The sequence below is a fragment of the Carassius gibelio genome, chromosome B2, assembly GCF_023724105.1.
Source record: "Carassius gibelio isolate Cgi1373 ecotype wild population from Czech Republic chromosome B2, carGib1.2-hapl.c, whole genome shotgun sequence".
In the NCBI taxonomy this organism is placed as follows: domain Eukaryota; kingdom Metazoa; phylum Chordata; class Actinopteri; order Cypriniformes; family Cyprinidae; genus Carassius; species Carassius gibelio.
This window is the reverse complement of record NC_068397.1, coordinates 21593340-21607845: the sequence shown is the minus strand read 5'-3', so window position 1 is coordinate 21607845 and position 14506 is coordinate 21593340.

Below are 14506 nucleotides of genomic sequence, written 5' to 3'. Positions count from 1 at the left end.
GTTTCTTTGGAGCATTTAGAGCTTTTTTTATTAGCAAATATTGATAAATCATTTTTTGTGACTAATTAGATTAATTAATGAGAAAAGCATGTAATTATTAAGATTAAAGAAATTCACTGACAGTCCTAATTCCTACTTAATGATTCAGATAATGACATATTGTAAATACAGCATATCAACCACCTGGTAAGAACATCACTAAACATGAATTACAATTAATTTAGCATATAATGTTTATTTAAACACTTTTTTTGGATATTTGTAACATTTAATAAATAAAAAAAATCCCACAAAAATATTAATTGTATTTAAATTCTCATCACTGATTTTATTTGCACTCAATTTTGTGCATTCAGCTAATATATTTCATAGCTAATGGCTCTATCAAAACAGAACAAATAATGAATAAACCCTTTTTGGGAGGGAAAACGCAACTTTGCTACCTCAATATGCTTCCTCAGATTTGATGGTCAACTCATGAAGCCAGACATTTACCTGATAAAAGTCATAACTGAAGTAGAAAAGTGTGTGTCTGATGCATGAAAACAATGAGCATTAGTTCTCACGTCACGCACACACGTTTTAGTTTCTGTTTACCATATTTACTGTGCATAAGATAAAATAAAAATATAAGGTACTTTTCAAGATGAAATAAAATTGTAAGGAGTAAAAAGTACTGTTTTTTTTTCTTGAGAAAAGTAATCAAGTAAAAGTACAAGTAGTCAGTTTAAATTGTAGTTCAGTCGAGTAAAAATCCCCCAAAATAATACTTAAGTACAGTTATCACGTAAAATTACTCAAGTATTTTGCACCTCTGGATAACAAGCTCAGTCTACTCCTGGATACTGAAGAAAGTCTTCCTCTCCATTTGAGAGTGTGTGAGTTGCTCTAGTTTTCAGGTTTGATTTCCTAAGTGTTTTTGTCCTGCTGAGTTAAGGATGTACAGCTGGTTTTTTGTAGCCTGATGGGCAGTTGCAGCTCTGCTGCCTGGGTGGCTGATTATCTGGGTGGCAGGCAGCAAGCCATTTAAACTTGTGCTTGTCCTGATTGTGGCTGTCCTATATTCTCTCTTTTTTGAGTTTTCTACAGTATTTCAGTTTGGTAGATGGTTCTTATGTGTTAAATGTGGGTTTAAGTGTTTTACTAACTTTCTTTTTTTTTTTTTTTTTTTTTTTTTTTTTACAAAAATTCTTTATTCTGTGCAAATGCTGTTGAATAATCACCTTAATTGATGATCATGTTGCTTTAAATTCATTTTAATTTATAAAATGTATTAATAAAAAAACAACAACTGAGTGTTCTAGACTAAAACCTCAAAATGTGTCAGCTGTGGTCTGTTTGGTATGGATTGACTTGCTCTACACAGAGGTACTTGCCGCAGTTTTCAGAAGAAAGAAAAAACTAGATGATTACACAGATGCGTCAAAAATCTCTTGAGAAATGTCACAGTTATGTTGGAACAAGCAAAACAGCTACTTGACGCAGTTAGGTCAGACTTGTTTTCAGTTTTTACACACATATACTTAGACTCACACCTAGCTTGTGCATGTTTTCAACGGCAGTTGCAACCACGAGATATTTTCAGACACCACAAGAGGTGGTTTCGAGGTCGAGAGACTGAAATCAACACATTTTGATGTACGTCGCGGTGGTGTTATTTTTTGTCAAGTCTGAAATCGTCGAATTAAGAGGATCTGTATATGCAGCATTCACATTTTGTTATGGTTACAAAGGAATCAACCAAACAAACATGTATGAATTACCCAAGAAGTAACTTACTGAATGACACTCTGCCTGGTTTAGTGGTGCTCAACAGTCAGCAGTAAAAACAAATCCGAGCTTAGCTCCAGATAAGTATTTAAGTGAAATAATAGCAGAGGGCAACATTGCACTGTAACCATAACAAAGTGACGAAAGTACACAGCAAGAACATTGTCCTTAATCTGTGTGATAGATCATCACTGCCACTGCTTTCTGTGCAATAATTTGGCATCCAATATGAGAAAACTTTGGCAAGATGGAATCATAAGTCACAAAAGAGTTTAAAAGAATAGTTCAAATTTAGGATAAATGGGGACTGAAGCATTATATGTCAGTTTTATCAACTGAATCATTTATTGAAACAATCTGACTCAAAAGAACATACCAAGAAGAGCTAGAATGTAAGATTGTCAATGAATGGTGATTAAAGGAATATTTCACCCAAAACTGGGGAGGTGGCGGAGTGGGGGGACTTGAATTTCTTTTTGTATTATGTCACTTGCTCACATAGGATCCTTGGCAGTGAATGGGTGCCATCAGAATGAGAGTACAAACAGTTAATAAAAATATCACAATCATTTACAACTTGACTTAAGTCATTCAATTAATAATGAAAAACAAAAAGTTTGAATCTTGAATCCAGCTAAAATATCCTATCTATCCATAAACATTGGACTGGAGTCATGTTGTGGATCATTGTAATGTTTTTATCAGCTGCTTGGACTCTGTATCTGATGGTACCCATTCACTGCAGAGGACCCATGAGTGAGAAAATGAAAACAAAAGTATGTTAAACTTTTCAGCAAATTTCATTGAAGGGGTCATATGATGCGATTAAAAATTTTCCTTTCTCTTTGGAGTGTTATAATCTCTTCTTAAAGATCTGTAAATTTGCAAACACCAAAGTTCCAAATTCAAAGAGATATTCTTTATAAAATTAACAGTCAACCACACCCCCCTAAAACGGCTTGTTCTTACACGCCCCCACATCTCTACATCACTATGTTGAAAAATAAGCATAACGCTGACCAGATGTTCACGCAAAGAAAGAATGCGTTACTTTTATTCTCTCTTTTGCCACCACTGACATGTTGCGGAGACGCTGTATGTTTCATTGTGAAAACAATAATACTTTGTTTGGCCTTCCAAAAGAGGACACCACTAGAAATCAGTGGTTAAGTTGTATTTCAACTCTGTTCCAGAACAATCCAACCCAAATATTCAGATGTGTGCTGCACATTTTATGGAGAATGAGGACTGTTTCCTGAACCAGTATCCTGCAATGGATCTTTGGCACAATGGTTGTTTCTATAAAGTTGGGCAGTTCAAACTTTGCAAGGACAGTCTGGCGCTTCTGACTCACAGCCTTTAAGTAAATTATTTATATTTAATTAATTTGCCAATGATGATTCAAACGTGAGTTTTGAGCAGTGTAGAGTAGTGCTTGTTTGTTGTTTCTCAGATCACAAATGCAGACATGGTTTTATGCTTGCGCAGTGCAATACGCAACACAATGCGTAAAAAGACAGTACAGGTCATTATAATCAGTAATTATGTTCCCACTGGATGAAGCAAATGCCTCGTTGGCATGGGTTTTATTGGTTTTGTCTTGCTAGTGATGTCCGGATCCCAAACGAATCTTTGTATTTAACCGGATCTTCTTATTGAACTGGTTGAACCAGTTCACCAAATCGAACTGAATTGTTTCAAATGGACTGAACTGGCATCAAAGTGTGTTAAGGGGCATAACATTTCCGTCAAACGCTTGAGGCATTTGTCCAATCACAAGGCACTGGATAGCTGGGTAATCAGATCACATCTCGCTTTCTCAGACCGAAAGAGCCTTGTGAAAATCGACACTTTTCAGAAGGCGGTGCACACAGGAGAAACTATAATGTGCATTATATGGAAAATACTGTGTTTTTTAAACCTTAAACCACATAAACACATTGCAATACACCAATTCATGTTATTTTTAGCTGCATCATATGACCCCTTTAAAGTCACACAGTTTTTAACACAGCATGAGGATGAGTAAATGATGACTACATTTTAATTTCTAGGTGTACTGTCCCTTTAACTGGAACCTACTTAATGTGCAAATTATGAGTTCACGCTTGAATGTTTTTTTTTTTTTAATTCATATCATCCGAAACTTACTGAACTATATCTTCTCTATTTGTGTACGTCTAATCAAGGGTGCAATGATAGCGATGAATGTAAATAATAATAATAATAATTCCTTACATTTATATAGCGCTTTTCTAGGCACTCAAAGCGCTTTACATAGTCAGGGGGTATCTCCTCATCCACCACCAGTGTGCAGCATCCACCTGGATGATGCGACGGCAGCCATATTGCGCCAGAACGCCCACCACACACCAGCTTACTGGTGGAGAGGAGACGGAGTGATGAAGCCAATCAGCAGATATGGGGATTGTTAGGAGGCCATGATGGTCAGAGGCCAATGGGCGAATTTAGCCAGGATGCCGAGGTCACACCTCTACTCTTTTCGAAAGACATCCTGGGATTTTTAATGACCACAGAGAGTCAGGACCTCGGTTTAACGTCTCATCCGAAGGACGGTGCTCGTTGACAGTATAGTGTCCCCATCACTACACTGGGGCGCTAGGACCCACATAGACCACAGGGTGAGCACCCCCTGCTGGCCTCACTAGCACCTCTTCCAGCAGCAACCTAGCTTTCTCAGGAGGTCTCCCATCCAGGTACTGACCAGGCTCAGCCCTGCTTAGCTTCAGTGGGAAACCGGTCTTGGGCTCCAGGGTGATATGGCTGCCGGAATGTGTACAGTATCTTTTAAAATACACTTTTTATCTGGTCACATGTTTGTTTATTGTCTTATCATTGTCGGTGGAGCCCTAGGAACCTTGTAAACACTCAAAGCCAAATGACTTTTATCACACCTTGTCAAAGTCTGCGTCTCTCAGACAAACGTGTGCTGATTATTGCTCACACAATAGAGTGCAATAAAGTGCACATATGCAAACAGACACTCCTTTCAGATACAGTAAAGATCAAGCTGCTATCTATAACATTTGCGTATGTATCTATGCTAATGTACACACTGCATGTGTGAACAAGACAGGAACTCAGTCGGATCAACTTTGTTTCCAAGGCAACAGCAAGCACCATATCACCCACGCAAGCTAGACAGCGATCCTAGAACGGGGTTTCCTCTCACACCTTGCCTTTGCAGAGGCCGAGCTGATCCTGCCTGTGACAGCAGCCGCTTGTGCGTCACGGCAAGTGTTCTCCTGGCGTTTCACAAACGCCCACGGCTCCCTGAGCTCTTTCCCATCCCTTCTCTTCTCACGCCTTGAGTGAGAGGCTTCTCCACACCTTAAAGAGTCACTTCCGGCTACCAACGAGACAGAACGCAAACAGCCTTGGGCACAGTAACATCTACTGTTTATACAGTGTGATCTCAGAAATGACTAATTCCTATCGAATTTATGAGACATAGCATGAAGACACTTTATTCTCATTCATATTAAAGTCCGTGAATGCATTCATCTCCTGGATTGACTTCTGTTTATTGTATTCTTGGACTCCACGGATTCATCAAGTACAAATGACATATCCTTGTTCTGTGTATATGCTGCATCTGACAGAAAATCGCCATATTTTGTTACCTCCAGTGAGAGTTCACTCTAACCTTCCTAAGACCACAGTTAACATCAGGGATTTGTGGAGCTCAGAGAGGTACTTCTCAATTGAGTCTTTGTGTAGCTTGCCTCTAAATAATCGAGTTTAACACGTTTCTATTTTCAGCTTTGTTTTGTGCACAAATCAGTTTATGTAAGTTTAGAAATGGGTCTTGGATAAGGAAATTGGAATAATATTCTAAGGCATGATCTGGATCTTTGGGCTAATGCCTTGTTGGCTGGGTATCAAGGTTCATTTCAGAAGATTTACTTCAGAATAAGACTGAAAATTCTACTTTTGTGAGTGTAAATGGTCTATCTATTCGTCCGTCTGTTCCTATATCTGTCATTTATATAATTTATAATGGAAAATTTCTTTCTTTCTTACTTTCAATCCATCCATCCATCCGTCCTTCTTTCCGTCCGTCCGTCCATCCATCCATCCAGCCATCCTTATGTCTATCTTCCATCTAATAATAATCTAATAATAGAAAATATCCATCCATCCATCCATCCATCCATCCATTATTATAAAACCTACTAGGTCACACTTTATTTTAAGGTCCAATTCTCATTATTAATAAACCATTTACTATGACTATTGCCTCTATTGATTCCTAATTGGCTGCTTATTAATAGTTTATAAGGTAGTTGTTAAGTTTAGGATATTGTGTAGGATTATGGATGTCATGCATTATATGTACTTTATAAACACTAATAAACAAACAATATGTTAATAATAGGCATGCTAATAAGCAACTAGTTATAAGTGAGAATTGGACCCTATACTAAAGTGTTACCAACTACTATATACTACGTTATATAAAACTGTATAACAAACAAGAGCACTAACAAAGAGCATGGCATTCTTCTCTTTTAACCTAATGAAATAAAGAGACATCCCTCCCCCTGCACCTACAGGAGGTCAGTGACAGATGGGGGCAGCTCTGAACTGGCTTCACAGACAGCTGCCAGGGTTTGGGGGTGAAATGTTAAAGGTCAGCTCTTTTAGACTGCAGATCCCTACATTGCACACACTGATGGCCTGACAGTCAGACTTGCTGCAGACCCACTGTCAAAGTAGATTAAAACTGTCCCAAAGAGAGTTTTTCTTTGCTTTTGATCTGACGTGGGGGTGTCGCTTCAGCTGCTGTCCTCATAAATCATGCTGCATGTGGGATTCAGGTATGAGTATGAATGGGGGCATATGAGTGTGTTTGTTTGAGGTGGGTGAAGGGGATGTTGGACTAATGGACTAGTCTTTTCCAAGAGATACTCTAACGAGTTTTTCATCTTTGCTCCAGCATTAGAACATGTAAGTACACAATGTGAGCACAGTCAGTCACTTCTGCTTTGCCAGTAAAGGATATCCTTCCTGTGGATGTGAGGGGGTGTTTCCAGAATGCATCTTCACAAAGTATTTTTAAATATAAGCTAAAAGTGACAACATCAGTGACAGAATCTGACTTGGCCCCAGACATGGAAATGTACTTTGATGCCTTCTTCACAGTCTATCATAAACGTACTAAGGGTATGGGAGGGTAACCCAGCGGCATTTCCAATAAATCAATGAATAAAGACGCAGAAGAGCAGTTCATTTCACAGGTGAAACCACGACTTCCTCTAATCAAAAGCTCAAATCTCTGGTCTGCAGACGTTATTAATTTAAACTAAGTTGTAGCCAATAATCTTGCAGGTGTGGGAGGAAAATGGAGGACAGAGAAAGAGAAAAATATATATTGCAGCATTTTGATGGAAAATAATGCAAACAGTGATTGGCAACGTTTTTGACATGAGGTGCTGTACATTTGACACACACACACACACACACACACACACACACACACACACACGCACACACACACACACACACACACACACACACACACACACACACACACACACACACACACGTTTACTTAGCTATGTAAATGGGAACATTCCATAGGAGTAATGGTTTTTATACTGTACAAACGGTATATTCTATCACCCTACAGCAACCCTACACATAAACCTACCCCTTACAGGAAACTTTATGCATTTTTACAATAAAAAAAACAACAACTTTGTTTACTTTCATTTTATACCAGCTTTACAAATGAGGATGTCCCCAAAGGGAGGTTTTTGGAGATTTTGTCCCCCAAAATTTGTCCCCCAAAATATGGTTAAGTAGGCACACACACACAGCATATAGCACATAAATTTTACATTTTCTGTTATTTGCATTTTTCATTTTTATTCTGTATTTTTTTAACCAAATAGCATTACATAACATTGCATAACATTTAATAAATTAAACTATAAATAAACTTTGATTTATGCATGACCTTTAAGTTTCTATTGTGTTGAATGTTATTCTTTCTTCTCTTATGTAACCTTTTTTTAAGTTGTGTGTTGGCAAATCTGTTTCATCTAGCTTTCACTTTCTCTCACAGCCTCATTTAGAAATCACCTTCTCACAGCCTCATACTGCATTCATCCTTTCTCAGCCTCATCCAACATTCATCCTCTCACAGCCTCATTTATTGTTCATAAATGAACAATCTCTGTTCATTTTTTTACATTATGAGAAAAGTTTTAGATGCACATTACATGTTCTCTCTAGCAGAAACAGACTTCAGTGCTCTGCCGACTTGTTAAATGTGTAAAACCAGCTTTAGCTCCTAATGAAAGGGCAAAGAATTTAATACTGGTTGGGCCTGTATCAGGTGTTCACTGAAGTTGTGCTTTAAGATATGTGCTGAGCCCTCTGGCTATATTACAAACGCTTGCACAAACACATAAGAACAGAAATACACCATGAAATAACATTTCTTTAAGGAGTAACCAAGACAATGCAGTGACAGGTGTACAGACACAAAAACACACTCCATTTCATTAAGTGAAAAGCTTAAAGGTCTGCTTGGGGCCTCCGGTCTGTGTTATACGCCCAGAGTGACAGACGTGCAGATTCATCTATTGTGTGGCATTGGGCCTCTTTCTGTCTACTGACGGAGACTGCAATGGTGGGGGCTGCTACAAGGGTCGCGTGCCCCACTTTCACAGCAGCAGATGGGGAATGAACCCCACTCGCTGCTTCCGAACCTCCGGACAGTGGGTGTCTACCCCACCTGTCAAGGCCACACAAAAGCCAGACCGCTATGTCACAAAGCCCAAGATGAGTCTGTAGACTGCTGGGCCTAAAGCTGCTTTTCATGCAGCACCAAGCGTGTAAACAGGAACATACTGATATTTAAAACGGCTCTTGCAGGGGGTCACATGAATACTAACAACACACATCTGCCATTGATTCTTCTCGCTCCCCTTCAATTCTTGCCAAAATTCCGTTTTTGCATACTTGCTGAATAGGAAAGATTTTAATGATCTGGGTTCCAAATCACAACTCGGGTTCTTTAACGATTCCTTTAATTATACTTTTGACTTTGATGAAGAAACATCTGGAAAGCATACATTCAGTTCTATTGCCAATGAATTGTCCATTTGTTTTAATCCCAAAATAAATGTAAAACGACAATGAACAAAATATGTGGTATGTGAGGTGGGTGAACTGATTCATAAGAGTCAAATCGCTCATGAATCAGACAACCTTTTTTACTAAATAGAACCGGCTCATATGAATCATTCACTTGAGCATCAGACTTCTCTGGACATTTGAATAATACAGTGTTACGATCATGTTTATAGAAATGTGAAGAAGATAAAACTTAATCTAACATGTAAAACATTTTGCCTGAAAAAACAAAACAAAACAAAAAAACTAGTTCTGAAGAAAAACAAATAGCCTATTAGTCTACATTTCTAACCATTTTCAGTCCTATCAATGACGAAAAATGTTCTGACAATTTGAAAGAACATGAAAATGTACTTAGAGCTGGATCGTGGAAATCCTTACAGCTTGGATTTGTACTCATAAGTAATCTAAGCGGCTAAAAGGCTATATGACTTGTATAATCATCATCAAATCTTTAATTTTGATACCTTACGCAATGCGTTTGTACTTATTTCACCTATAACCCACTTGTCCTCTCTTTCTGTTGATTACATTGTTTTTATTGTCTATTTGAAATGAAAAGTTCTCTAGGGCTGAAGCAAGATATATGTAAACTTTGAAAAAGACCCTATAATCAGTACATAACAAGCTCTTACTTAACAATTACTCGTAGCCTACACTGACTGTAGGTGAATGCAAGAGTGAATGCATATGTTATGTAATGGGCATTTGTCTGATTCGATTATGAATGGAGCGCACATCTTCAATGAGATGACATCATTGTGCTGTGTCACAGCGCTGTCTGAGTGTGTTTGACCCTCTCCATCTGTGTGTGGGCTGGAGCTCTTTAAGTCTCTGCCAGTCATAGTCTGAGCCCTGCAATTATATGTACTCCCTCAATCTCTCTTGCGCTCTCGCTCTCTGCTTCTCGAAATTTCTATGTGCATATCTCTCTTCTCCCTCTCCTTGTGAAGCAATGCTAATTGCTCTGATGAGAGTTCTTTGTGTTGATTCCTCTGATTGACTTCCGCACCTGCTGCTGGATGTTTTAAGGGTTATTTTAGCACAGCTTCCTCATTCAAGTGAGGAGAGGAATTCAGCAAGGACCTGCAACAATCACACGTTGTCCTCAATGCATATTTGATGTTAAAGGGATAGTTCATCTATAAAGAAAAAAAAAAATCTGTCTGTATTTGCTTGCTCTTATGTCATTAAAAATGAATCAAAATCAGTTGTTTGGAAAACCTGTATGATTTTCTTTCTTCCATAGGACACAAAGGGTCAGGTTTGGAGTATATCACAACCGTTTCAATAAAATGAAAGTACATGTCAAAACTTCAAAAGAACAAAACAAATGCAATGGCTTTGTATGAGACAAACTGATTTTTGATTCATTGCTTACTAAAGGTCTTTACATCTGCTCTAGCTAGTCTAGTATTGGCTGATTAGTAAATAAAATTAGTCTTTTGAATCAGATTATTTCAATAAATCAGCTGATTCGGTTCACAAAACTGAGGATTTGTTCATGAATCCATGTCCCTTTAAATCTTCTGAAGCCATTGACTTAACTTTGATATGTGTTTAGACTAAACTATATTATTTTCTGATTAACAGTAATTTTATAGATTACTTTTGTGATTCTTTTATGGTATTTTGGCATCCTTTCTGAAGCTTGCAGGACTGCTCATAATAGTGATTCACCCAGAAATCAGACATCAACTCGTAAAAAAAAAAAAAAAAATTGACTCATAAGAGTCATCCACTCATGAAACACACACCTCTGTCTGTACTGTATGTTTTTGATACACTAAAGAGAACCAGCTGGCATTCGTTTGTGATTCAGTAGGATTCAATCAAAGAAAACTTTAGGCCATAGTCATTGCAATGCACTGAAAAGAGATACCAGCATATTTTTATACATTTCTTCTTTGGTGTTACAAAAAAAAAAAAAAAAAAAAAAAAAAACAGTGATATTTTATTTGTTACTATTTTAGTATCAGCTTTAGTTTTTAATAATATTTTATGTATAAATACAATTTCTATTAATTGTAGTTCTTTTGTTTCCATTTTCACTTGAATTCATGTTTTAATAATTTTGTGCATTTTGTGTTTAAATATTTCTATATCTTTCTTTTTTAAATAATGTTTATTCGGTTTTAGTTAAGTTTTTAGTTTTAGTGCATACAATTTGAAATCTTGTATTGGCAACTAACTAATATAAAATATGTTTTTTTTTTTGGGGGAATATTTTATTTTGACTAATGTTTATTTTATTTCCAGCAACAACAATCTTTTACCATTGTTCTAGTTTAGTTAACAACCCTGGTTTGTAACAACATGAGAAAATGCATTTTTGAGTCTGCTATCGATTCAGAGCTTTGTGTCAGTGGCAGATTCTTTTGTAATCTGTTTTTGAGGCGGCAGTCCTCTCTAGAGGATTGCATAACTCAAACGAGGTCAAACTGAAACACACTCTAAAATTCACACTTTCAGTGGCCTTAAACAAACAGCAGTTCACCGATGTCAACCATGAAACCTGTCATGGGGAGTGTGCTGATGCAGATGCACTGTATTACATTAGCCTCATTTCCAGCGGCGGCATACAAATTGCAATCAGTCTCAGTCTTCAGTGCTACAGCTGTACGTTTCAGCAGCATATCAAAGCGATCAATTACCCTTGCACAGAAACGCTTGAAATGGAATGGTTGTAAGTTAAGCTGTGTTTGAGTGAGTCAGGCAACAGGAAGTCCACTGAAGGATGTGATGAGCAACCTAATTCCCTACCGTACAGATTGCCACACAGCAAACCGAGACATGACGCCAAGCATTGATCTTCTTTCGTGTACATTGATGTAATGCCGGCTTAAGGAGAAGAGCGTATTTCTGCTTTGTAGCTCCAGTTTATTCTGATGTGTAATTAATTTATCAATACATTTTGTGTAGATTTCAATAAACTAGAAATCATTTTCCAATTTTACGAATCAGAAAACAATTAAATAAAATCCACATTATGCAAAGGACTCTAATGCTCACATGTAGGCCACCCATGCAAAGTATGTAGGCAGTTACGTAACAGTCAGTGGTTTTGTCAGTTTGAAGCAATGAATAACTTTCTAGTCCCCAAAGGCTGATCATAGTTCAAAACCAAACAATATGCAGGTATTTGCTTCTCCCTGAGAAAATATTCCATGACCGTGAAAGAGAAACAAATCTCTAGGCGTTCCTGAAACCCCAAGGCTGCGCATTCGTCTCTGTGTCTGATACTGGTTGATTGCGATGGTAGACATATCTGCCATATAATTGTTTGAGACTTAAGTGTATATCACGATACAGTGTCAGACAAAACCAAGAACAAAAATGATAGTTATGTATAATGATAGATTCCTTAGGCAGCAGAAAAAACTTCAGTCCTTCATTCGTGTGCGCCATTTTTTTTTCAGTGTTTATCTATTTTATTTTCTTACTTCCTTGTCTTTTTTAATTTAGTTTTTGTTTACACTTGTCATTTTTAGTTAGAGCTTTCTAGTTTTTATTTAGTTAGTTAGTAGTTTTAATGTTTTAAGGTTGTCAAATATTTCGGTCTATTTCATTTTTAATACAGGTGGGTTGTGAAAGGTTTTATACAATGCACCAAAAACTGAAAACAACATCTTTTTATGTCCATTTTTATTTTAGTTTAGTACGTTTGAATCAATATTTTTCACTCTTTTAAGTTCATATTTAGTTTTCGTTGCATGCTATGCTGTATGTGCATGCTAAGCCATGTTAATATATTCCATCAGACATAGTGTGAGTTCCTGTCAACGATTTCTATCATCAAAAGGTGTGTTATTATATCGAAAGCGTGTTGTATGTATCTTCACATTTTTAATTGGCCCCCATATAAAAAAATCTGTGACAGTACATTCGCTGTAAATCTTTTATTGCTGTCATTTTGTTTTATGGAAAAACTTTATTGATTTTCCCAGATCACCAGTAAAGGAAGCCACTGCATAGCTGATCCCCTGAATTATAAATGTGTGTATACGTGTGCTGGTGCATTATCATGATGTCGGTGTATATCTCTTTGTTGGAGAATACTCTTCTTTCAGTATAGGCAGAAACAAGGCAATCAAATAGCTAATGATTTATTCAAGCTTTGTTTTTTATTCCCTGGAGTATTTTCTGCTCACTTACATAATTATGTGGCTTTCACTTGCTTAGTTCTGCTCTGGAGAGGTGCACATTGCTGGCAGGCGTGATTCATTGTTTGGGCTGCATTGCTTTACTCATTTAATTTAATGGAGCTCGGGCTACATGCCTTCCTGCCTCAGTGCTCATGAGGCCCACGTGAACTTTCTTCTACATCAGCTGTTCTGACCTATTGATCGTTTGATTAAAAGCTCACTTTGGTGAGTTTGCTTTCCGGTAAATGGAGTTGTTGAATTTTGGATAAGCTACTAAAAGTTAAGGCTTCGTGATATCTGAACTGGTGTTCGTAGTAGATGTTATGGTTCATAACCAATGTGTTGATTATTTACAGTATGTTGGAATTTTTGATACTGTATTTACGAGACCTTGTTTGTGATTTGGAAAAAGTTTGTAATCAGACTATCCAATAGCAGAACAGGGCATTGCAATAATAAGAATGATTAACAGACATGAGATCAGATGCAAGATAATGAAACAGCCATGTGTTGTCATTAAGAGGCCGTGAGGGGCCACATGTGTCGTTTTGGGTGGTGATGCTGGGAGACTCATGGACATGCATTATAGTTTCCGGCTCAGTGAGCTCATCCTGTGATTACTCTGTGGCTGACGTATGGCCAGAGACCAGGGAACCCGGCTGCTGCTGTTGTCAGGGAAACCAGGTTCAGCTCTCTGACTTGGAGACATTGTGTTCGCAAGCTTTAGGCGTAATAATAATTGGTGAATCAATGCTTTCAGTAAAGATCATAGGGAGGCACATTCAGTCTCACATACTCATATTCATGACGGCATTGTGGGTTTTAATCATTTCCTGTTCTTTATCTTGTATTACACTAAATAAACAGGTATAGCAAAGCGGTCGAAAAGGATCATGCAACAATAACCTAAGCATCTAATATTTTTATGCCATCGTTCAAACTGAACCCCTCCGTATGGGCTCCATGGAAAATCTGAAAGAATGTAAAAGGATTAAAAAAATATAGCAATAGCAATAAAGAGTTTTGTAATATACTAATGTAGCTATAGTTTTACTAGTGCTCTTGATCAATATTTGTTGTAAAAATAAATAAAGACTGATAACAAATAATTATGGTTAATTAAAACATCAAATATGTTAAAATATATCTTTAATATTCTATTATTGGCTAGAAAATTGGTAGAAAAAAATACACACTGGCATTCAAAATTTGGGGTCTGTAGGGTTTTTTAATGTTTTTAAAGTTTTTATGAAGAAACTTTTCAATAAAGAAGATTGTAATGAAATCAATAAAACCAATTATTTTTTCAAAAAAACAAACAAAAAAAAAACCTAAATGATCTTATCTAAATCTAAACTATTAATATAGAAAATACAATTATGTTTTTCTACATTTATATATATATATAAATATATAAATGATAT